This window comes from Talpa europaea (genome assembly GCF_964194135.1).
Source record: "Talpa europaea genome assembly, chromosome: 10".
NCBI lineage: Eukaryota > Metazoa > Chordata > Mammalia > Eulipotyphla > Talpidae > Talpa > Talpa europaea.
Window position 1 is genome coordinate 110,946,124 of NC_140077.1, and position 25,678 is coordinate 110,971,801.

Consider the following 25,678-nt stretch of genomic DNA (forward strand, 5'->3'; position numbering starts at 1 on the left):
AACTCTCTTTTCTTCACATTTTAAAGATATGGCTGCTGATCAAACCACACATTAGTCTATGGAGACTAATTATTCTTTAATAGAGACCTCAATATTGTTTTTTTAAAGATTTATTATCTTTTATTTATTTATGCATACAAGAACTGGGGTACAGGCCTGAGGTGCGGGGGCAGGGGGTGAGAAAATTCACCAGAGACAGAGTAGGGAGCAAAACAGGCAGATCTACTGAAATACACTGCTGAGGGGAACAGTGGGGAGACAGGAGAGGTCTGCTGTGCCATGTGGGTATCTCCCTGGCCTAGATCCAACTCATGCTGCAGTGGCTTGATAGTGCTGAGACTTTAATAACTACAGCACCAGGGAGGTCCCTGCTTCAATATCCTTAAAGAGGACTTGTTATATCTATGTAAAGTGAAATTGGAAATTAAAGGAACTACAGAATTTAAGTAAGCCTGGCATTCTTACCTATCACATCGATTAGTTGTGAACCAAAATCAGGTCAATGCCAGGGTGATTGGCACAACAGGTCCTATGCTTTCCACCATTTCAGTGGGGAGGATTGTACCATGGAGTCTACTTGCCTCTTTGGGCGCAATACTCAGCATCAATGCTACTGCTACTTCATATTGTGCCTTTATATAAAATGTTGAACGATTCCAACTTAAGCAAATATTTCAACTATTTAGATAGTGTATTCTTGAATCATTTAATATTCGTCTTACTTTGGTATCTTTTGCTCAATTTTTAGAACCATACTTCCATTTAGGAAAATTAGTTTATTAAATAGTTCCTGAGCCCTCTAATTATTTTTAAAATATTTTTTATTCCTCTTCTCTTCTTTGCTTTAATTTATACTTTGTGATTATATCACTGTGATCATATTGTTTATCTCCTTTATCTGTGTAGATGCTAGTGTGGTTTATGACAGACTTTCAACCTTCTACACCATCAGCACGTCACTTGTTTTTCTAGTTTCATTTTGACCTCGATTATTTCATGTTTAAGGACATTTGCCTTTTTGAGCGAATATCCTATAAGCGTCTTGTTCCCCAAGTCTTCTTAAATTATGGAGCAATCGAGGGCAAGAATCAACCAGAGGAAGAGTGAAATGGAATAAAGCTAATGACTAGCTTATCTTCGAGTCCTAATGCTTGGATTTAATTAGGAAGCCACAGGGCAGATGTCTGTTCTCCTCTTGGAAAGGAACAAACAAGCCCATGTTATTTATGTTTTAGCTCATAAATTCTTAGACTGCAAGAGACCATGTCTATTTCAGTGCCCAGTCCTGCACCCGCTAAGATGACGATGACGTTTGGTAAATTAGAGCTGCTTTGACTGCACTTTGTGTCTTCCTACAATTTTTTTTCCCTGTAGTTGTGACGATATATGCGTGACTTAATGAGCTGCAGTTGTAAGTTTGCATCAGCAGACTGAGGTGGACCATTGAGATGAAAAATGGTTTGCCCAAACTGCCACAATCACGTTAACAGAGAAAAAAGATAGACGCCCTTTACCCAAAGTTGCTCTTTCTAGTAATATTAATTACTATCCACTGAAGATGAATTAGTGAAGAAAAAGGACAGTAACCAGCCCTAAATTTATGGAAACATAGACACTCTTTTTTTTTTGTTTATTCTGGTTCCTTTGATCATTGTGAAGTTAAATCAAGTTTTAATTAATATGACTGTTTTCTCATGAAGACACTGGGACTTGTGGGAACTGGGTCATCTACCCTTGTGGATGAAATTAATTCTCTGTTCTGGCTCATACTCTCCACTTTCTGTGATTCATGTTTCCATTTCCACTGAGTGTCTGATGTAGGAGTGTGTCCTAGTCCTGCCCATTGAGGGAGGGGACCACACCTGGCATTTGAAAACCTCAGCCACACCTCTGTCAAAGTAGGGTACACATTTCCCTCTACATCGTTTTCCATTAGCTTGCAAATGCTTTATTTTCAACACAATTTCCCCCTGCTTTGACTTACCTTTAAAATCAAATGATTATCACCGGGTACATAGAGGTCCTTATCCTAAAGAAATGTCTTCTTTTTCTAGAGATCTGTCACCTTTACTGTTTCTCCTAACAGGTTCTAATTCCTTGTAAGTGCATCTGTTGCTGTAGGATGTCTCTTCTTTTACTAAAGTATAACATTATGACTTTACAGTGAATAGATGTCTCCTTAACAGTTTTTTATGGTACAAGTTTCGCCAAATATAAGCGTTAGGTGCACTTCCACGTTATTAAGTTGTGAGTTTAAGACTGCATAGGAAAACAAAGAACCAAGCAAAGTTATTTAGAATGATTTAGGGAGCGCTTACCTAGCACTTCCATGCAAATTAAATGAGATGACAGACACCAAGAGACCAGTGTTTTATTTTAAAATCCTCCACCTAGAAGAGCTGTGTGGAGATTTCTGGACCTACTAAACATAGAGCTTCCATATGATCCAGCAATTCCACTCCTAAAGGACACAGAAACATCAATTCCAAAGAGCACCTGCACCCCTATGTTTATAGCAGCACTGTTTACAATAGCTAAGCTTTGAAAACAGCCCAAATGCCCAAAAATAGATGACTGGATCAAGAAGATGTGGTACATATATACCATGGAATATTACTCAGCATTCAAAAAAGATAAACACATGCAATTTGCAGCAACATGGATGGCGCTGGAAGGGATCATGCTCAGCGAAATAAGCCAGAAAGAAAAATAAAAATACCAGAGGGTCTCACTCATAGCAGGAATCTAGAAAACTTAAATAAGGGACCAGGAAAATGAATAACTATAAGAAAGTGAAAATCAAAATCAACAAAAAACTATGAACCAGAGACACTTTTTGGGGGGCGGGAGGGGAGGGATTGGGGTCAAAATGGGGGGATTGCAATTGTATGGGGAATATAAAAATAAAATTTATTATTTAAAAAAAAAAAGAATCCAAAATAAATAAATAAATGAATAAAATCCTCCACCTAGAGATAATAACCGAAGACTAACTGAATGCCACCAAGTGGCAGAACATGTGGAGGTTGCAAATTATTTTACATCTTTAAACTATCAACATTTTAAGTGAAGTGATCATTTGTCAAATTGATCAAAGCTGTGGTCTCATTTCCTGAATGACAGATGTGTGTATGCATCACTGGAAAAGGATACATGTTGCTTGCTCCAGTATATTTTCCATACATGTAAATATGTATGGTGAGATTATATGATTATGAGCTCTTTTCACTGAACTACTTAAGAACAGACCTGGGGAAACAGGATACTTGTCACTTCCACATTCCCCCTTGTAACACTATCCCCTTGGGTTACCAGCTTTTGTAATTTAAGGCAAGGGCCTATACAACATTATAAAAATATACATGATGTAAAATTTAGCAAATATATTTGTTTGTATAAGTTATATATGATTCCTCTCACTCCCCACTTCCTTGATTTATCAGTCTGGATCTGGTTAAAGTACCTTACATTTAAGGAGACTAATTGTTCTCTTTTCTATCTGCAAGGATTTTTCTTATTTCTGTGGTTATTTTTCTTTGAAGATATGCTGTTTTTCACAAGAGAGAGGGACTATTTTAGGGAGCTTAGTGAATTAATTAAAACTAATTTATAGCCATTATTAGAGAGATAACCAAAGTACATTCAATATTAAAAATGGCTAAATGGTAGCATCTGGAAAGCACAGGAAATCTCAGTGTTAATAAATGTTATTAAGTTGCAGCTTACTACTTACAAAAGTAATACTCAATGAACTATCTATGGGCCAGAAATGTAATATTAATATTCATAGTAATTTTATGTTAAATTTTTACAGTGCCTTACTGTCTTCGGTGTACTTTTACATATATTATCCTCTCCAAGTCCCTAAACAAAAGGAAGAGTAAAGAAAATCACTCCTCTCTTTCACAAGAGACAAAGGGTCCAAGAGATTAAATGGTTTTACCAAATTTGCAATTGATTAGTGGCAGACCTATCACTAATAACAACTATTGAACTTCATTAGTATTCCAGTTGATGAGAAGGGAAATAAATCAGAATACAGGTAAACAGAAGTAGACATAAAAGGCATACTGGGTGTAGGGGGCTATTTGTCATCATCTGTCAGATCAATGTGGAGCTCGGATTATAGAATTCATAGTTCAGAAAAACAGGCAAAACTCCAATTCTCCAGTGTAGAGAACAACTGATTTACATTAGTTTGATTTATTATAAACTTTTAGGTATTTTTTTTAAGCTTCATAGGGATAGGGATTTATGTGAACTTAGAAGCAAAGGATAGTCTTATAATTCATTAGATCAACGTCCTATATCTGTCCCCTCTTCTCTAGAATATCATTATCTTTACTACTACAAAATATGAAATCCACCCCAACCATGAAATGGACTGTGTAATCTACTTAGTTCCTGAGATCCCTGCTTCATTTACCAGTTAAGATATCAACTCCAGTGGTGCCTGTCTCTGTGGTTAGATTGGAAAACATCACATTTGCTCCCTAGGAATAAACTGGGACTATAAAATGTTTCACTTTGGTGTCTATGCTGGTAATAATAATTTTTTTCCTAATTCACAGGTTGGGACTGATCGGATAGAAATGAAATCCTTCATCTTCTCATTGATTTTTTTTTTCTTTTAGTGAAATTGAGAAAGAGAGATGAAATTTTGCACTTTCAAGTTTATGATGTTGATTTGTACTTAACACATTTAAAGTACTAGTCATTCTTGCTCTTACTTCTCCACTTATAACAGAGTTTCTACCCAAATTTCTTTATGATAGCATTCACTTATAAAAATGGTTTATAGAACCTTTGGAATGGGGCCACTAACTGTTCTAGTTTTAAAAGCATCCACATAAGTAATAATTCATTCAGAGTTGGTACTTGCTTTTTATTGGTAATTAAAATGATCTGGAATCAAAATGAGAGTAATAAATAAAGCTCAGTTTCAGAGATCAAGGCAGTAAGCGAGATAGCTCAGGCTGCTGTTAAGGTGCATGAATGCTATTTTGGCAAAATTTCTCTTATACAAAATGTATGAAGTCTTTTGAAATTGTTATATATTATGAAAATATTCATACTCTTATAAACATTTCCCAGTAATTTTAATTCAACTCTTTGGACAAATGTGCAACAATCCTTATATTCTGGCAGAAGAGGCAAGTGTGTTTCCGATGTACTTCAAGCTATTATAGATAAGGTTCTCTACCTTAAAATAGATTTCCCACTCCTCAACTTACACATCTGCTAAGAGAAAACAAGTTCCAAATTGCTGAGAGATTGTGAAAGAAAGTAGTGAGAGCTTGAAAAGATTAGGAGAGGGCATTGAAAGCCAAATTCTAACAATTTTCAATTTTTTTAACACTTTCAAAAATCAGATAGAGGGGCCTCCCTGGTGGCGCAGGCGGTTGAGCGCCACACTGTGAGGCTGTCTGCAGCCTCTTTCGCACCGGTTCTATCCCTGCCAGCTAGCGAGAATCCCATATGGCGGGCAGACCTCTTCTGTCTTGCCCGCTGCTCCCCTCATCAGTGTACTTCATCAGTCTGCCTTTTCTGTTCCCTGCTCTGTCTCTGGTGAATCCTCGCACCCTCCCGCGCATCTGGCCTATACCCCGGTTCTTGTATAAATAAGTCTTTAAAAAAAATAATCGGATGGAATGCATTTACATTTGTCAAGTTCTTGATTAACTGGTCCTCTACTGGATAACATGTTTACCATCATCATTAGTAGAACTTACCTCTTCCTAAAGCAGTGTTTTATCCTTGCCTTTCTAAAATTTAGCTTTCTATATGCTAGTGCCAATTTTCCCCACCAATTTTTCCTAGATATGTGTGTTGAAAACGGAATTGCCTTTAATCCTGGCAGCTACTCTTGAGGTTCTATCATTTCTGTTTCACATGGGAAGAATCTGAGATTAGAATAGCATAACAAATTATCACAAACGGAGCATCCTAAAACAATACATATTTATGATGTCACAATCTTTCTGGGTCAGGACTTGGGCTTAGCTAAGTCCTCTGCCCAGAGTTTGCAATCCAGATGTTGGCCAAGCTGTGTTCTCATCTGGACACTCAACTGAAGAAGGATCTGTTTCCTCCCTTGTTCCAGTTCTAGACTGAATTCAGTCCCCATGGCTAGCATGAGTGAGGGCCCTAGAGTTTTGGTAGGTTTTGACATGAGGTCACCTTCAAGGCTGCCACAGTGTGTGGCCAACTTCTCTCTCTAACATGTTCGTTTATTTAATCAAGCACACAAGGAGGATCTTTGGCTCTAGTCTGCTAGAAAAGAGTCTTATATAATGAGATATAATCACAGGGTGGCATCTTGCCATCTTTTCCATGTAATTTAATAACCATGGGAATAATATCTTATCACTTAGGCTATATTCTGGATTAGAGGTAAGTCTCAGGTTCCGTCCACATTTAAGACAAGGGGCTTGTACAGCACAGCAATAGCAGGGATAGGGGTCTTCACACACAGACCCAAAGGTTGGTCTGCCATCGTAAGTCCATTAGCCAATCTCACACAGCTCCAGGGAGTCATGGCTGCATGTACTAACAACTATTATTTTCCCATCTCTATAGAATACAAATGAAATAAAATACAGCCATATAAGATGATTGCCTGTATATATTTTGATCATTTTAAAAATATAACTTAAGTAATGTAACTTCTAGAGAGGGGACCTTCTTCATCCTAATTTACTTCTTAAAATGTGTGTATGTTTCATCATATCTGTTTAGAAACAAAAAAGTATAGTGTTGAATTAGAGACAGTTAGTGATGACAGAAGGAAGCTACTTTTGCTTTCAATAAAGTGATGAATAGGGTCAAGGGAGAGAGGAAAATGGTTTTCCCAATCAACTAAGTATAGTTGTATATTCACAAGTAAGCACAGTGAAACTACATAATCCTTTTCTATGTAAAAAAATGTCAATTTTTATCATCAGACTCTCCTGTAGAATAACTGAAAATGCATTATGAACTGCACTTTTAAGTTTCTGGAGTATCATGTTATAGCCGTGAAGTTTTAGCTATCTAGTTTTTTTTTGTTTGTTTGTTTGTTTTTTGTTTTTTTGTTTTAGGACTGAGATAGAAAAACAAAAGAGCTGCAGTTTTCTTTTTCTCCAGATGGTTTTTAAAAACCTATTAGAAAAAGCTCCTCCCTGATTTTATGCCTGCTTTAGGGCCTTTCACATTCTTCCTATGTAGTTGTTTCATTGATTGGCAGCAGAGGGAATGCTGGAGCCGGAGACTCCTCAGAATTGGCGGGCTAAAGAGAAGGCCCTTGTATGGGACCATGTTTTAAAGGAGGAGAAGACCCTTACTTGGAGGGAGTGATGGCTCATGTGTCCATTTTTGCCTTTGATTCCTGCTGCAGCATTCAGAAAGCTGTGGCGCAGGAGAGTCCCCAGCTAAGCCTGCCTTTCTTCTTCCTGTGGAGATTAGTCTGATAGGTGGGGAACAGCCCCCACTGAGGTCCCTTCACCAGATACACCTCATGTGTTTATAATTAGTGATTTCGGTTAGTAATCTTTCTCTGTTTGATGTGCTTTTTGTGATATTTGAATGGAAGGACATTCATTTCTGTAGTCTATAAATAAGGCTTTTTCTTAAGCAGACAGTCCTGTACTGAGAAATAAAAATATTTCTTTGTAACATCCTGAGATATTTATTCATGGAGCTAATTATAATTTGTTCCTTTTTGCCATTTAATAATTGCTTTTTAGTTTTGTGTGAACTACAAACAAGAGGAGACATTTTTGTTATTTAATACTCTATCAAAGCAGAGAAAATAGATGTGTACAATGGGAAATAGATAAATAAGCCTCAACTGAGCTGCCTTTTTTCTTTAAGGAGAGAGAAAGATAAAAGAGGAAGGGGAAAAACCTCCGAAAGAAGTTCAGAGTCAGAATTCATCAGGTCACTTGAAACATAATTCACTTTCCTGCACTAAATAATGTCCCTTTTCAGTTTCAAAATGTAGTAGTGAGAATGAATGAAGTTAAGTGATGGGTGCAGAGAATTGTTATGTGAGGAGAATGCATTTTGCCAACCCCATCAATGCTCTCTCGCTGGCAGATAATATTTGGGGTGTACAACCTCGCCCTCATCAAAAGAACCCATTCTTCCAAAAGGAAGGATCTTTTTGTTCTTCATTATTTACTCTATTCCCAGGGCCCAGTACTATTTCTGTGGTCTCTGACTATTGTGTGAGCACCATAGAAAAGGGCCTGGCGCTTCTGTGCCCTTCCACGTGGACCTAGGTGTGCCCCTTACGCTAATCTACCGAAATGCTTTGTCTGACTTCGCTTTCTGTACACAAGCTTGGCTATTAATTCTGTATCAGTCACAGCCCCAACAGGAACAGATGGTACTCGCAAATTAGGGTAATTCCAGGAGGGTTTATTTACAAAGGGACTATTTGCAAAGTCGAACCGCAAGGAGTACAGTCACCTGGATTAGTAATGGTGGAGCTGTTATAACGCTAACACCTTGAAGAGAGAGGAGGGAACACTTTCCAGAAACCAGAAGAAGAGGAGTGGAGAAGCCAGTTTAGTCAAGGGACACAAGCAGCCAGCAGCTACCTCTTGGGAAGGTCACCAAGGGCACATGTGTCTGGGCCTCCCTTTGCCCCTTGGGCCTTCACACTGCCCTCAGGGTTCCTATCGTGAGAACCCAACTGAGAGCTGGGGGACATAGATGCCCCTGGATGTGGTCCACAGAGCTCAGCCCCCGGGCGGAGAGCCAGGTGGAAAAAGCGCAGTATGGGATTCAGAGGAATGTACAATTGGGCACACTTGGCACTAATTCAATAGATGGAAATTGGAATCTCACAATGTCAGTTATGTATGGCTTGTGATCATCAGAATAGACAAAATTCAGTACTTATAATATTGTGGCTTTGAGAGCTTTGTTGAATTTGAGAGCTGGGAGAAACAAACCTTTAGCCATTAGTTGTGCTTGTCTCAAGGCAAATGAGCAGATTTCCATAAGCAATGGGCCTTAATTGTGCCCGCTAGGACATTCGAATGGCCAGTCCTAGGGCCTTGGGTACTCAACTGGAGATCTGTGTGAGGGTATTGGTTGGCCACTGCTCAGTGTCTAGGTTTTGTATTTCTATGGAGGGAGGGTTCAGATACACATGAAGAGTGTGAAAAGCATTTGCCAAGCAACCCACAGGCAATTTGGGGATGACGAAAGTGAAAGCAGTTGTGTAAGTGCTCACAGGTCACTTCTAGAAAGCCAGATAGAGGCAATGATGTTCTTGAGTTGCAGCCTTTTAAAGGTATATGATTATAAACTCCTCTTCCCTCCACTTGGCTAATGCTTTCAAATATGAACATTTAATAAAATCCTATTTTGGGGTGGATTGCCTTAATAACTCAGTAAATTCTGCCATGTGACAGATCCCAGTACTAAGTGTTATCTCATGCATCATTCTAAATATAATAGAAGTGTTATGGTAAATGCTTTATTCCTGTCTCACAGCATTTTGATCAAAGAAGCTATATAGTGCCTACTAACTGTGCATCTGAAGCATTAAAGATGAAAATAAGCTACAAAAGAGAAGAAAAGAAAAAGACACTATAAAATGAGAACAAGTGGGGAAAGATATTTGCAAGACTTAAGTTAGTAAGGACTAAGATCTATTGTATTTATAGAATATGTAACAGACTCTTACAAATCAACAAAATAGCACAAATAACCAAAAAAGGGCAAAAGACTCAAATCAGATCTTCACCAAAGAGAAAATTCAAATGACCAATAGGCATTTGGGAATAAACTCATTAGTAATCAGATAAATGTTAATTCAACTACAACATCAAAAACATTTAATGCCTAATAATTTCATGTATCAATAAAGATGTGCGATTTTTCTGTGGTTGGACGTAAATGATACAACCATTTGGAAAGACATTTTAGCATTCTAGTCCAGTTGCAGATGTGAGCTCTAAAGACCCAGCAATTCTTCTCCTGGGTAATTACCCTAGAAAGTGTTTTGCACATCTGCCCCAGGAATGCATGTGCAAGAATTTCAAAGCAGCAGTTCATTGCAGCCAATACATGGAAATGATCCAAATATCTATCAAGAGGAATAGGAATAAATACATTGTGGTGTAGTCATTCAATAAATTATAATCTGCCAATAAAAATAAATGAGCATTAGCTATATGTAACAAATTGGATAAATCTCAAAAAAAAAGTTTAGTAGAAAAAAAACAAAACAAAGGAATATATAAAGTATTTGTGTGTTTTACATGAAGTGAAAAGGTAGGCAGACAGAACCCTCCCACAACTTTGCTTAGAGATACATTGTTCGGTGATACTATTCATAAGGAAAATAAAAGAAATCATCATAAAGCCCAGTAGTTGTCTCTGCAGAAGGATGGGGTAATATGGAGGCAAAAGGCACAAAAGTAGGTTTTGTTAGTGGCTAACAAAATGGTACTTCTTCCGGGGAGGTCGCTGCACCAGTGTTAGGCTGCCCACATACACTTAGGTATTTTTCTTTCTGATCCGATGGTGATAGATGTTAACTGGACTATTGGCGTCAACATTCTGAGACAGATACAAATAGCAAATAGCACTTCGCACACCTGAAGCTAATATCATGTTGTATCTTAGACCTCAGTTGAAAAATGGATTAGCCCAAAAATAACATAAAGAAGGCTGAATCTCTGCTAGTCACACAAACTCAAACCAAATTACTTAAATAAAACATTTTTTCAGAAGAAAGAAAAAAAATAGATTAGCAACTTTTTAAAAGTTAATTGACTCTCCTGTCTCTATACTCTGCACTTTGATGATTCATTCTGCCTGTCCCCCAAGGCTGCTTTTAGTTTCCCATTGCATTTTAGTGATTGAGAATTTAAATATCAATACCTTAACAGGGAATGTGAATCTACAATAAATATCCATTCTATTTGCAGCAATATTTCTTTCCATCGGCATTTGGAGAGCAGAGGCATTGCTGAGGTATAGGTGGGAAATTTGAGGTTATGAGGATTAGAGCAATGCTGCTGTTAAATGGCTCAATTCTAGAGTCCCCTAGTTGAGGGTGTGTGGTGGGAAGTCAGCATGAGGCAGTTTGATGGAGAGAAATAACAAGACTCGAGCTGAAACTAGGCAAGAAGTCTCCTGTACCCTAAGCAAAGGTCGGGAACCGGTTCACTAGTTCACCAGCTTTTGTTGTTGAAAGGTTTAATCAAAGTTACTATTAATAAGAAATTTGGAGAAGTGAAGAAGCTCCCATGGAAATGGCCAAATGCCTTTCTTTTTATAACTGTTCCAGCTGCTTTGGGAATTTGTGGATCCTCAGAGAGACAGTCATTTGTTTTTCTGCATTTTTCCCAGGAAGTAGCAGACAGCACTGGCCAGCCGGCTTGATTTACAGGCAGCATCCTCAGAAGACCTTCGGAAGCCAGCATTCTAGCTGGGGCTGGGGGGTGTAAGCCACAGGTGTGGGTGCTCCCTAAGCATTTATTCATTCTCATTCAGCATTTACAGGCAGTTCACCAACCTCCTAAATGCAATCTGTACTGACACAGAGCAAATACAGTTAGCTCCGTGCCTGTCATACAGACAAGATCACGTAATTAGTATTCACTGTTTGATTAAATGGTGCTTATCCATTTGGTATATCCAAGTCTCCTTATGTTCGAAAACCCTAAAGGTATATAGCATCATAAAATATCTTTACATATTTTAACTAAATGCACCATGTACATTATATAAGTGTATTGTTTTCCAGTCTTCCTGATTTTACAAAACAGAATTTGAAAAATAAAGGCTAGAAAGGAAAGATTTGACAAGTTAGCACACGTGCCTCCATTTTGAAAGGCTTAATCTTAGTGTCAGGGCCTCTCACACCGTCGTGTCCTTTGGGCCCATATGAGGGCCTGGTGAGTGCAGGCTGCGCAGTCTGGGGAGGGCCCAGTGCTGCTGATCCCAGGACCTGGCTGTGCAGAGCAATAAGAGAGCCCCAATAAGAGAGCCCCAATAAGAGAGCCCCACAAGCCCTCCTCCCTGTGATCCTCATCTCACCTGTGATTGGGATGCCCCAGAGAGGGGGCCTCCCCTCTAATGCGTTTCCATCGCCCACGGTTCTGTTATGGAGACGTATCGTGATTTTAACAGTTTTTAAAAGAAAAATAAAATATGGATTAGGCCTAATTCTGTTCTGAGCGAGTTGTGAAACCTGGAAGAGGCTGGTCAACCATACAGCACGTTGACACACTGACTAGTTAACAATACCCTGTTGTCCACTCGACATTCAGTGTTCACACACACACACAGTGTGCAGTGTGCAGCACGTGCTAATTAGCTTAGTTGTGTTTTATTCTCATAGGATACACATTAAATCATCTGGTGCCAACCTTAAACATATATACTTTTTATTTGTCGATTATAACTCAATAAAGCAGGAAAAAGAAAATGTTTATTTTGCAAATGTTCTTAAATTGCTGGATTAAATTACTTCTAATGTTTTATCTAACCCCAATGCCCTTTAACTCATAAAGGACTGAAAGCTCTCATGTGGGTTTCCATGGTGAGTAATGTGAGTCTCACTCTTTTTCTGTTTGTTTTTTTTTTTTTAATTTCTTTTTTCTCTTCCTCTCTCTTTAATAAATTTACCTATTCTTTTCCCCAGGTCAATGAGAAATATGTATTTTTTTCTTTAAGAATATCATTTAATAGTCATCTTTTCCATTACTTTTTTTATGAATATTGATCTGTCTGTGAAGGCTTCCAATCTATTATTTCAAAATCCATGTTAAATGCCTAGACACATGCACAATGACTGATGGTTTATTTAAAATTTGTAGAGGTTTGGAGCTATAACCCTAAAACAAATACAAAGGTGGAAATGAAATTTACCTCAATAAGCAATAAAGTAAAATTGCACCTAAAAATAAAAAAAACAACCACAATAAAAGAAAGCTAAGAATAAAATTTCATTATAATGTCATAATTATATGTATATTTATATGTGTATGTATTTATATATCACTTGATGTCCCTGAAACTTGGTAAAATAAGCACACACTATCTTATCTATAACTTGGTTTGGAATAAATTCTAAAATCAAACAAGACAGCAATTCTAAATATTAAGGGGGCAAAATTACCAGTAAACTTAATGCATTTGAAGAAACTTTTGTTTGCTTAACTGGAGCGAATTTTTAATGTGCTTTAACAGAATATTTGCCTTTGAGTTTTAGATAGTAATCTAGAACTCCTGGCTATGAATGAAGTTATTTATGGACCTGGGGATGTACTGACAAGCTCAGGTTTATTCCAGCTTGGTGGTACATCCAGTGAGAATACTTTTCTAAACATTGATGTATAGCCTGATCCGTGGCCTGTCAAGCCCATAAGCAGAGGCTCTAAAGATAGAGATATTTGTATGGGGAATATAACAATAAAATTTATAAAAAAAAAATAAAGATAGAGATATTTCAAAGCATCCAGTACTCGCTGCCAGGGCACTTTAGGCTGACCCTGGGGCCCAGATTTGCATGAGACCCTTTCTGCTGAACCACATTCTTGTGTGCTTCTGCATCTTTCCCAGGGCCAAAGTTTCCATTGATTTCAAAAGAATGTCTCAGTGGAGACTGGGAATCTGATTAATAGATAGTGCTGGTCAAATCTTAGACATTTGACTCCTACTGAGTTTAAACCTAACACAAATCTTTGACTTTGGAGACATGGTCTTATCCTCTGAGATGTGAAACTGAAGATGGTTTTATTTTTAAACTATTGATGGGAACGTCATAGCATTATACTAAGTTCTTTCTGGGATAGATGCCTGAGCTAGCTAGCTACAACCAGGGTCCCAAGAAATTAGAATCTCACTAGGTCCAGGGCCCAGACACCTCTGCTGTGTGGTTTCTCCTTTATCCCTGAAGAACTGATATCTTCCTGATTCACCAGTTGATTGTCTCAAATCAGGAGCTTGTGATGAGCCAGAGTGGGAGTATTTACACTGCAGCAATTGGCACACTCTGTAAATCAGAGCTTCCCCTTCCATCCCTACCCGCAGAGGATTTACCTGCACACCACTGTCCTAAAAAAAAAAATCCCATTCAGTATGTATAAATAAAAGCCTCTGCATGTCCCATCTACTCTATGTCAATGAGGAGCATCCTTATCTGAGAATGCCTTAAATACGCCTCTTGCTGACAGCATCCAAGGAAAATTTACCTTAAGAAGTGGCAAAGGTAACAGTACAACAATTGATAAGAATTTCTGAACATCTCCCGTCTACTTGTTCCCGTGATCCCTCAGTGCATTTAATTTTAGAAAGTTTCCTCCGAAGTGCCTGAACCCTTTCTTTCTAATTCAACTTCTGTCTCCAGGCTCAGAGACAGCAAGAATAGCTAACTAATATAATAAGCTCACTTTAAGCATCGAGCTCGCATTAGAAATGGCAGAGATACTCCTACTGTTGAGATTATTGTGTTAGGACTCTAGGTTTCAAATGTTTCCTTAGACATCTGTGAAGATATGTTTTAAAAGCTTTGGATACTTTGGGAAAGTAGGAATATTTTGGTATTTGGTAAATATTTACAGTGTCATGGAAGCCAATTGCTTTGCTGAGCGTGTGCACTTGAGTGCACATATGTGTTTGTGTGTGCATGTGTGTTCCCTTTGATCTGATTGCACTTTACAGTGTAAAATGGACAGGAAACTTTCATTAGAAAGGGAGAGCCCATTCCCTTAGCAATTACTGCTCAATGCAGTTAAAGAATGTCCCACAACTTTAACTTAAAAAACCAATTGGATTTCTAAGGTGTATTTTAAATCAGATCCAGCGATGTGCAAAATTGTGCCCCTGAGGAAAGATGCTTCTTAGAAGTCCTGTTAATAGGTCTCTTGGTGCTGGATAGAAGGGGTTTATTTAAAAATTAAAGACGCTGTTGTTCCCCTTTACAACTATCTGTGTACATATCGTCTGTCATTCGCGGGTCTTGGCACCATTGCTTGTGATATGGTTTCAGTGCTAAGATGTAGCAATGAAGATATTCTCTGAATACTATGCCTGAGGCACCGATTCCATCCCTAAACCATCTTATTTATAGAGGTTTCTCTACTAATTATAATTCTGTTATCGTCCCTCAGCTTGTTTCTGATTTTTTTTTTTCAAGGAATTGAGTTCCCTCATGCTTTAAGGTAGAATGCATCTTCTGAATATTCTTAATATTTCAAGAGCTGTGTTATTCTAGAATATCCATAATGTAAATAGGATGTAAATAGTACACCATTTATTATTTGGCAGTAAATTTATTTAACTAATTATTAATCCACAAATATCCTTGTGACCAGTTGAGCATTATAGATGAAATGTAATTATGCATATTTCTTCCTATATATTATACTTTGTTCTTTATCAGTATCAAAGTTCTTCCTTTACATATTTGAAAACAAACTAAATGACTTAGAACTTCCAATGAGTAGCCCTTTGAAACCGAGAATACCAACTTGATCTTGATTCTAGAAAAAGTAGAATAATGGCAATAAAACTTGAATTTGCAAATGATTCCTAATTGTTCATCCCTTCCACTCTTGACCCTCTGTGGTCTGTTCTTCATATGGAATAATATTTTTAAGACATGAGAAAGAGCTTATCAGTTCTTGACTCAAAACCCCGCTAGAGTTCCCTTTGTAATGAATGCAGACCATCCATTTCTAGAGCCTTATCTTTCTTGGCTCCGCCTCTGCTTTCTTTCCCCTTCATTAATCATTTTTTTCCAGCCATTCTGACCTCAGGGTCTTTGCACTCATGCTGTCTTAGAATACTATTCCCTCTTGTTTCTCTTTATGCAGGTCTGAACCAGTCAGCTGCTCAGAGAAACCGATCTTTCTCACTACTTCAGGCAAAATACTTCTTTCCCTCCAGTTGGATTTTATTCCATTGTGTTATTTTGCTTCCATGCATATTTATTCATCTACTCATTTTGATACTGTCCATCTCTTTGTGATGCTGGGATTAGATCATGAAGTGTTTATTCCTTGTTCATGACCACACTGTGGCACTTAGAATCACAGAAAGTATATAAATGCAGAGGAGTGGAGGGGGGTGGGAACAAGGCAAGTTTACGGAACCCCAATGATTCAGGGTAACGGGATTAGTGGGGGTTCATAGTAAGCATCTCATCCATCTCTGAAAGAGCTTCTGAAACAGAAGTCTTCATAAAAAGGTAAGATTGACTTGTGAAAGGATTCAAATGAAAAAAGAGAAAGATTGTCTTAGAATTACTACAAAAAATAGTTTTGGCCTTTTAGATCTCCTGATTAGACCACACGAGAGAACTGCTGACCTGCAGTTTGAAAAGATATAAATTGCAGGTATTTCCTGTCCCAGCTGCTATTCATGTGTCACAGGATTCAGCATGCACCTATTAGAGTAAAAGGGTCCCTCAACTTAATGAGATTGTGTTTCCAGTCTTGTAAATCAATACTTTAAAACTTCAAATACATTTTTCCCATACAAACATTGTATTATCATTATTTCCTTCTCTGGAAGAGTTCACCACCTTGAATGAAATACCTTTCCTCTTCGGATTCAATCCTGAGTGAGTCCATGCTTTGGCCCTGCACATTCTAACAGGGCTGCTTTGAGAAGAATCATCCCTGTTGGTGTTTGGGATGCCACACCTTTCCCTCTCTTGCAGAGAAAGTGGGGGCTTCACTTCATTTTTCCTTTATTTTCTTTTGTGTGTGGCCCCAAGCTTCAGGCAGCACGGCAGAAGGGCTGAGAACATTGGTTTGGGGATAGACCAGGTTCAAGTTGAAATGTTAGCTGCTCTACTTACAAAGCTACATACATGGGAGAAAGCTACTTATCTTGATTTTTATTTCCTTAGACATTGGGCCTTAAAGTTTGGGCCTCAGTTTTCTCCCAAGGTGGTTTTGAAGATTAAATAGAAAGAAAAAACAGCATAAGAAAATTCCAAATGACGAGAAACGTGTTAAAGGAGTGTAAACAAGTGGGGCCTGGCATCAGCATTTTTTAAAGCTTCTCCAGGTGATTTTCATGTGCATCCAACGTTGAGACCCATTGCTCAAATGATTAATACGTTGGTAGAACTCCACAGAAAAAGAACCTAGTGTGAAGTTAGGCTAGAGCTTGTGCAATTGCCCCATTTTTGTCTGAGGCTGAACACTGTACTTTATTGGCAGGCTACAATGAAAATCCCTATAGACCTCCTTTTAAGAATTCATCAAAAAATAGTTCATAGAGACAGTCTATAAATTAACTTTTACCCAGGACTTGGCAACTTTTACCCAGTCTTCTTTTGACTAGGGTTGCAAAAGTAGCTGAATTTTAAATGATCTCCTGAAATACTGAGTAATAAATATCAGAATAATTTCCTTTGAAAGCTACCTAGAAATTATTTAGCCCTATAGTGTTGGGACTAATGACTTTCAGTGAGCAACAGATTAATAGACATGTTCTTGTGTTGATATTACTATTCTCTTTCTAATGGTTTGTTCATTAACTCATGACTGCGGTCTTAATTGGGGACCGTTAATAGGTAAGGATGGTGTTTTTGAGTCTGGCAATGTGATAAATTGTGTCTGTTTCTATTCCCTGAGGCTAATAGATTTTTGGTTTTTAAAACTCTCATTAAGCAGCCCTAGGGAAGACAATTAAAGTCACCATCAGTCTGGGCTCAGAGGAGGCACACTGCTGTGGAGGGGGCAGATTTTGGAAGCAGAACATTTAATGTCTCATCTGCAAATTTGCTATTGAAGTGACTCTAGGCTAATTGTTCTGATTTTCTGAAACTGGCTTTTCCTATCTGTAAAATGGGCAAAGCATGAAAAAAACACGTAGTATGGAACTATAGGAATTAAATGAAATAATGCATGTAAAAAATGAATACATGTGCCTCTAAAATAGTTAACACATAGTTATTGTTATTTCCTAATTATCCTTTTTTTATCAATTATAAGCTTTAAATCTGTTCTTTTTTTAGAGTAGAACATTTCTAGGTTAGCACATACTCAGTCATCAAGGGATCAAAGGACCAGTCCCTATGACTCTCTTTCCACTTTCCAGATTGATGTCACAATAATCTCAGTATATTGGGTGACGGGGAAGGAGACGAACGGAGATGGAAGAAGTAATATAGCTTGGACCTCACAAAGATCTTAATAGATTTCACTTGAGATCCACCTGCCTCATATCAGTCCCCTCAGGTCAGCAAGAATGAAGGGGCTCTCCTCTGTGAAGAGCAATTGTTTCACAGATTACCAGTTCATGTCTTCAGTGCCTACGAAACACTTTAGATTCTGTTTTGTAATGCAAAGAGTTTTTGTTGTTTGTTTCCTCTAATAATTAGAAACTTTTCAAAACTTGGGAAAAGTCAGCAGTCTTCAACTGTGCACCTCTTGGAGGACTGGCTTTTAGCTTTAGGTAAATGTCCTGGACAGGACTTTGCTCATAGGGGCAAAAACTAGTGCAGTCTGACCCGATGCTGTCTTTCTCAGTCCAGCGTCTCTTTGGAGAAGACCCAGAAGTAGAGCAAGCAGGAAAGGCAGACAGAAGGGTTTAATTTCAGAGTTGCAGAAAGACCTCTGACTTCCATGAAAACTACACCTCATTTTTAGCCTCCCTTATTTTCAGCTCAGCTTATATCTTTCAAAAGCTCTGGTAAAGGGTGGGAATGTCTAGATGCTTTCGCTGTTCAGTACTTTTTCACCTGCCCGTAATAGATCTCTCTAACAGTTGGGAAGGGAAAGGGAATAAAATGTGGGTAATGTCAGGGATACTCAAGAGTTATGTGACTAGAGCCACCTTCGCAGTCACCATTAACCTAAAGAACCACACGACTCCTGTATGACTGGTAGGATTTAGTATAATGGTGCATTCATATGGAGAAATTAGAAGTCTTAAAGAGCCACCAATTAAACATAAAGGGACTCATGTGACCAGAGAGCAGCAGTGAACATCACTGCCTTAGAGAAATGGAAACCCTCCAAAATTAGATGCATCCAGACTAAAAGTCTCACTGTTGTCTCCTCTGGGTTTGGACGTCTATAGAATGTTCTTGTGTCCATCATTCAATACAGTGTGTTTTGACATGTGAAAGATGATCACATTTTACCTAATAAAGATCAAGCAAGCACGTCATACTCAATAATGATTGGATGATTTTGACAGTGCTCAAGCCTCAGGGTAAGCTCTGCTTTTACCTAGAGAACTACCAGTTACACCTTTGTAACTGGTTTTCCAAGACTCAATAGACAGACCATGTGGAATGAAATGTTTTCTCATCCCCCGGCATGTTTAACGATACTCTGTCGAATATCATTCTCGTCTCTGACTCACCTGCTTGGAAGACTTGTTAGCTGTCCAGTAACATTCAGATATTAAAAAGTTCAGTTTGATAAGATGCAGTGAGTAGGGAGAGCAATGCTTGCTCCACCAGCACCTAGAAACATGCTAGACACGTGACAAAAATCATGAGTTTTAAAGTGTCATCAAGCTTTGAAAATAATAAGGATGAGATAAAATTGCAGAGAAAGAAGGGAAAGGAAAATCAGTCCAGCTTTCAGAATTGTGTTGTGTTAAATGAGAAACTGACCCTCCTGGGGCTTCAAGTTCATGGTCATGGTTTACTTAGAAGAAACTCGCTGAATTCTGCTGAATTCTCACACTTTACAGGAAGCTGCAGAACCAGGCCCCAGGCTTTTTAAAAAGCAGAGTGAAAATCTCCACCTTTTCATAGCATTCAGAAATAAGGGGGGAAAATGGAACACTGGCAAGAAACCAGCCCTAGAGGGACTGAGGAGCTGAAATGTCCTTTCCTCCTGGGGATGTTGACGGCGCCTCCCTGTCACTGGAGGTCAAAGTATCAAGGCCTTGCTGAACGCACAGCTGCTTTGGCAGACCTGCAGCTCTGCCATTTGTGAATCTAAAATGACAATTTGGAGACCCAGTGGGACACAAACTCATGGGTGGTCTTCCTCTAAAGACTTTGGCCGACTTTTGAACCAGTGTGGGCCCAATGCTGAAGATGCCAATGCTGAGGCCCGGAGAAAGTCCTGCTACTTTCGGGATTGAGGAGCACAGACGAGCTGGGCTGTCAGTGGAATGTCTAGGAGGACAGACCCCATAGAATGGTGGATTGAGTGTCCTGGTGTTCTAGGGCTGATCTAACAACGTGCCAGTGTGTGTGTGTTTGTGTGTGTGTGTGTGTGTGAGAGAGAGAGAGAGAGAGAGAAGCAGAGAGAGCGAGAGCATGGGAGAGAGAGAGCATGGGAGAGAGAATTATACAAGAGAAACCCATTTTCTCTCAGTTCCTGCTCCGGGAGTGCACAGCCCAGTGGCTGGCAGGCCGGGTTCTTCCGAGGCCACTCTCCTATGGCAGATGGCTGCCCTCCTGCTGTCTCTTCACAGGGTCATCCTTTCGTATAGCAACCCTGGGGGCTCTTCCTCATCTGCTCATATAGTGGTCACATTTCATGAGGCCCATCCCCTAATGGCCTCATCTTACCTTGAGCATCTTATCTCCATGTACACTCACATGGCAGGGTACTGACACCTGGGACCTCGACATATGAATTTGTTTTTGTTTTGTTTTTTTAAAGATTTATTTATTTATTTTTATACAAGAACCCGGGTACAGGCCAGATGTTCAGGAGGGTGAGAGGATTCACCAGAGACAGAGCAGGGACGAAATACAGATTCACCAGAACAGGCAGACTGACGAAATACACTGCTGGGGGGAGCAGCAGGCAAGACCGGAGAGGTCTGACTCGCCATGTGGGACCCTTGCCGGCTGGCTGGTATCGAACCAGCGCTGCAGAGGCTGTGGACAGCTTCACAGCACAGCGCTCAACTGCTTGCGCCACCAGGGGAGACCCTCGACATATGAATTTGGATGGTAGGCATGAGGGTAGACATTCACCCGACAACTCTGAGTCTTACCAAAATTCCATATTGCTTGGTCCCGATCCTTGACTACACTGAAGAAAGCAACCCCCTCCTCTCTGCATAACAAAGGAAATGGTATCCCTGATAAAAAATATTATCTGGAGCTTTTATAGCTGCTTGACATTTTTTTAAAAGTTACTGAATACCTCCAAAACTGGAAAAAATAAGCCATTTTCCTTATCCCAGACATGTTTATGTGCAAATGAATATTTACCATTCTCATCTGTGACCTATTTCACTTGTAAGTACTCTTCAAGATCAGAGCTTCTCGAACTTGAACTTGCATATGGATTACTTGAGAAATCTTGGCAAAATGAAGACTATGATTCAGTAGGTGTGGAGTGAGCCTGAAAGTCTCTGCATTTCTAACAAGCTTTTAAAGCAGCTATGAGCAATGACAATAGCTGCACACTTAGGTTTAAGAAGCATTGCTTGTGCCTAAACATGTTTAAGCTCTCTTCCAACTCTGAGGTTCTGTTAACTTTCTTAAAATCTTGTTCCAAGGGAGCCTTATTCCATTAAACAGTACATTTTTGTAATTCCACATAAGATTTAGAATTAAACACACAAAATAATCTCATTTATTTTAAAGCATTAGTTCTTAACTTTGGTCACACTCTGCATCAAGTGGGGAGTGAGTCTTAAAAAATACTGATGTCTAGATCCTTCACTCAGAAATTCCAACTTCATTATTCTAGAATGTAGCCTAGAAATTGTCATTAAAAATATTTCAGATGATTCTAATGTATTGCCAAAATAAAGAGATTAATAACAAAACTTTTGAGGCAATGTTTTTCTCATGAGAATAGTACTGGAACTGCTTTGATCTATCACCTTATTTGCCAGGCATTTTTCTGGTAAACATAAGCCAATACTAATAATAGCTCACCTGAAAAATAATTAGTATCTACCTACTACTGATATTTGAGGGATTTTTTTTTTAACCATTTGGCGCTAGATAATTACTGCTTATTACAGACTGGGAATGGAAATTTCATTTTGGCAGAATCCTCTCCAATCCCTATTGCCTCTTACACCCAACCTGCTTTTTTTCATTAACTTAACCTGCTTGGAACCTTTGGGGATGTGAGTTTGCAAAGCTACCATTACAACCCTAAGTTAGTAAGTTACAGATGATATAGTAAGTCACAGGTCAAACATGTTCAAAGAGAAAATTTAAATGTATCTCCCCAGGGAGACTTTAGATAAAATATTCATTTGCATAGGTGGTTTTTCCAGTTAGCTCTGAGATTCACTGGATTTCTAATATTCTGTGATCTATATCACTTAAGTTTTTACATGGATCATTTTCTCAGCCCCAAACAAAATTAAACAATTGGGAAATCAATATCTAAGCATGGCAAGAAATAACTTGTCTTCTTAATGTCTGAGATTGCCAGTGTTTATAATAGTGACTGAGTCATAATAAGTAGTCACTACATATGTATTGTCATTAAAATAGTGAGTTAGAATTTAACATTAGCTATTTTGCTTTATTTATAGTCATAAACTAAATCAAAAATTTCATTAAAAACACATGGGAGGTCTGAGTCAGGCTGACAGCTGAAACACATGTGAACGTATATTCAAGTGCCTTAGCAACACGGGAGTTTGTTTCTTGATTATTAGGGTAGGCAGGATTCCAAGACAGTGCCTGAGATCCCCACTCAAAGTAGTGTATAATCTGCATAACCCCTGGAACTAATATTTGGTCTTGACGGTTGATTACGTGATGATACATGGCACATTCGTCATAAAAACAGAGATTATCTGGGTAGAGCTTACCTAATTAGATAAGCCTTTCAAAAAGACTAGAACTCAGAGAAAGATCTTTAGTACAGAAAGAATTTGATGCGAATAAAATGGCTAGTTGCTGGATTTGAAGATGGAGGAGCCACATGACAAACTATGAAAGTCATCAAGAAAATGGAGACATCCGTCTGGACCTGTAAGAAACCGAATTCCGCTAACAGCCTGCTGACGCTGGGAGCTCCTGGCCAAGCCCCCGCTGAGGACGCAGCCAACTTGCTCTCTGTCCTGCAAGTCTGGAGTGGAGAACTGAGCCACACTGGGCTGGACTTCCGGCCTGTAGACCGTCCACTGATGAAGGGAAGTTGTTTTAAATAACCAAATCTGCGATAGTTTGTTGCACAGCAGTAGAAAACAAGTCATTTAACAGCTTCAACTGGCCACAGTGGTTGCGGGTGGCTTCTTCTCATCGGTCTATTTCTGGAACCTAGGTTCAGCTCTGCAGTCACCTATGGGCTGAACTCCTGGGAAGGAGGACGTGACAGTGGACGAGGCATACTCTACCTGCTTCTGAAAAGGCCGGCTTGGAGGCAGCAAACATCACTTACACGTACGCTTTGTGGGGAGGTCTAGTTCCCCAGCTATAGCTCAGTTCAAGGCATCATATAATCCTGAGCGGCTTCCTGCTGGAAAACTCTCATTGTGGAGGGGGCTAAACATTTCTTTTCTGTCAGGTTTTCATGTATTTGAATATTAAGGCAGCTATGTGTCCTCCCTGCTATTGCAATAACGAGCAGTCGTTATATTGCATATTCTAATTTAGATATAGACAAGAATTAGAGCAACTTTTTTTTTATGAAAAAAAAGGAATGTGTTTCAATGACACATTTATCATCAGAGACCTTACTAGGTATGACAACAGTGTAGGAAGAGAATCAGGTCTCCCGCCCAGAGGGTGTTCCTCTGGGAATAACTAAGTCCTCCTCTCCAATAAGGCCCTCCCTCCACCTTCTCCTGGGATGGTGCAAGGAAAGGTTGCTCCCTTATCACTTACCAATGAAGAGATGAACTGGCACGGACACCCTGTGCACAGAGCCAAGGCAGCATGACCTTGATCTTCCCCGGACCTGAGCACCCAGCAATATCCTAGCGATTCTTAGCTATTCACCTATGCAAAACTCAGCTATCCTCACCCTCCCACCCCAAGACAACAGCCTGCTCTCATAACAAGCTTAACTAGCTTGAGAGTCTCTCTCTGCGTGTGTGAGCATTGGAAGGCCATGTTCAGCCACTGCAGCGGTGGCCCAAACAACCCGTGCCTTGGGAACAGCTAAGGTGTGTGAATTGGCCTCTAGGATTTGATGCAAGCGTGAGAATCACTCACTACCTGGTTTTATTTTCCAAGTTGAATTTAGTACATACAGTTTTGAACTTAGGAAGTTGTTAGAGAAGGAAATGAATTTGTTTTACATGAACCTTAAGAAATATTCGACAGGGAATATATAATCTTCTCCATGATGACTCCTATTTATTGATCTGCCTTGCTTTATTTGATATCATAAATGTCTAGACAAATGGAAGTTATGAGAACTGTAAATGCGTAGTCAGGCAGACTCTTATATTCCAGGAAGGGGCAGGGAGGGGTCGGGTGAAGAAAAACAGGGAGATGAACTGCTAAAAAGACCAAAAAAGGGATCCTGAATTCCCAAGGAAGGCCAGTGAGTCTCAGGAGGACTGACATTGCTGATGAACTGGAATGTTCCAAATGTCTCAGTGACAGCTCCTGTTTCATCCTTCCTTCATCAAAAGATCTCCTCTAGATATGTCTGAGGCTCTATTATTTTTCAGGGACCTTGGTCTCGCTTCCTCCCTAACTTCTTCCTCCTTCCATCTCCTTCCTGCCCCCCTCTGCTCCCCTCCTCATTTCTTCTCTCCCTCCCTTGCTTTCTCTCACAAGTCTTTCCTACTTCTCTCTCCGGGTTAAGCACTGAAGTGCTGAAAATATATGGTCCAGCAGCCTATGGTATCCGTTGTTAACTCTGTGTTAAATAAGCTGACAAAATGCAGAAGGTAACTGGCCTTGAGAGGTTTTCTCTGGGTGGCTCAAGGCAGATTTGGGTGATTCGAGGGCCTCCGATCATGTCACTCTTCTCTGAATTCTTATTGCCTGAAAATTGGGTAAAGCCCAGACTCCACAGCATGGCAGACAGACAGCCCTCTACTGCAGATGGCCCAGCCCGTCTCCCCACACAGTCAAATTCTCACCACTTTCCTCGAGGTCCCCATGTTCCGGCTTCACCATCATGTTCACCCTTTCCCAAACACGACTGGGCCTTTTCAACTCCATGATGCGTGCTTGGTGCATAACACCTGGGTGCCTTGTCACACTCTTTCTTTCTTAAAACTCCTATTCATCCTTCAAGACCCAAACTACCTCATCTGTGAAGCTTCTTCAGATACCCACAAGCTGAAGTGATGGCTCCTCACTCTGAATGACTTACAGGATAACACCCATATTTGCGCTAGTGCATGTATTACCCGTGCTGGATGGTTCATACTCTGTCCTGCCCTGGACTCTGAAGGCTCAGAGAGAAGGAATGGGAACTTACTCCCTGGTCACCTAGTTTGCATCCACTGTGACGAGGAATATTTCTTATGTAAGATGGGCCTCACTGACAAGTCCCCTGCATATTGTGACATCAGCACTGTTGACCTTGAATATGAAAGTTTAGAGCTATATATGTACTGATTTAGACAAATGCTTCTTAGGAAAATTTGACTTTATAAAATTTAAAGTTGGTCTACAAAAGTTTGTCATTTGGTTTCTCTAAATTAGGAGCTCTGGTAGTGATTACAACATACCTCAGTTTAGTAAAACATGACATATATGTACATTTCAAAATAACTTTATTACATAAAATGACATTATTCTCTCTCTCCTTCAGACATACACACACACACACACACACACACACACACACACTGG

The 25,678-nt window shown here is 39.4% G+C and overlaps 1 protein-coding gene across 6 annotated transcripts in view; it reads left to right on the forward strand.

Moving 5' to 3' along the window:
- INPP4B (inositol polyphosphate-4-phosphatase type II B) overlaps nucleotides 1-25,678 on the forward strand; it is a gene marked incomplete at both ends in the record, with an annotated part of 278,348 nt that overhangs the window by 68,700 nt on the left and 183,970 nt on the right. The gene's annotated exons all lie outside the window — the stretch shown is intronic.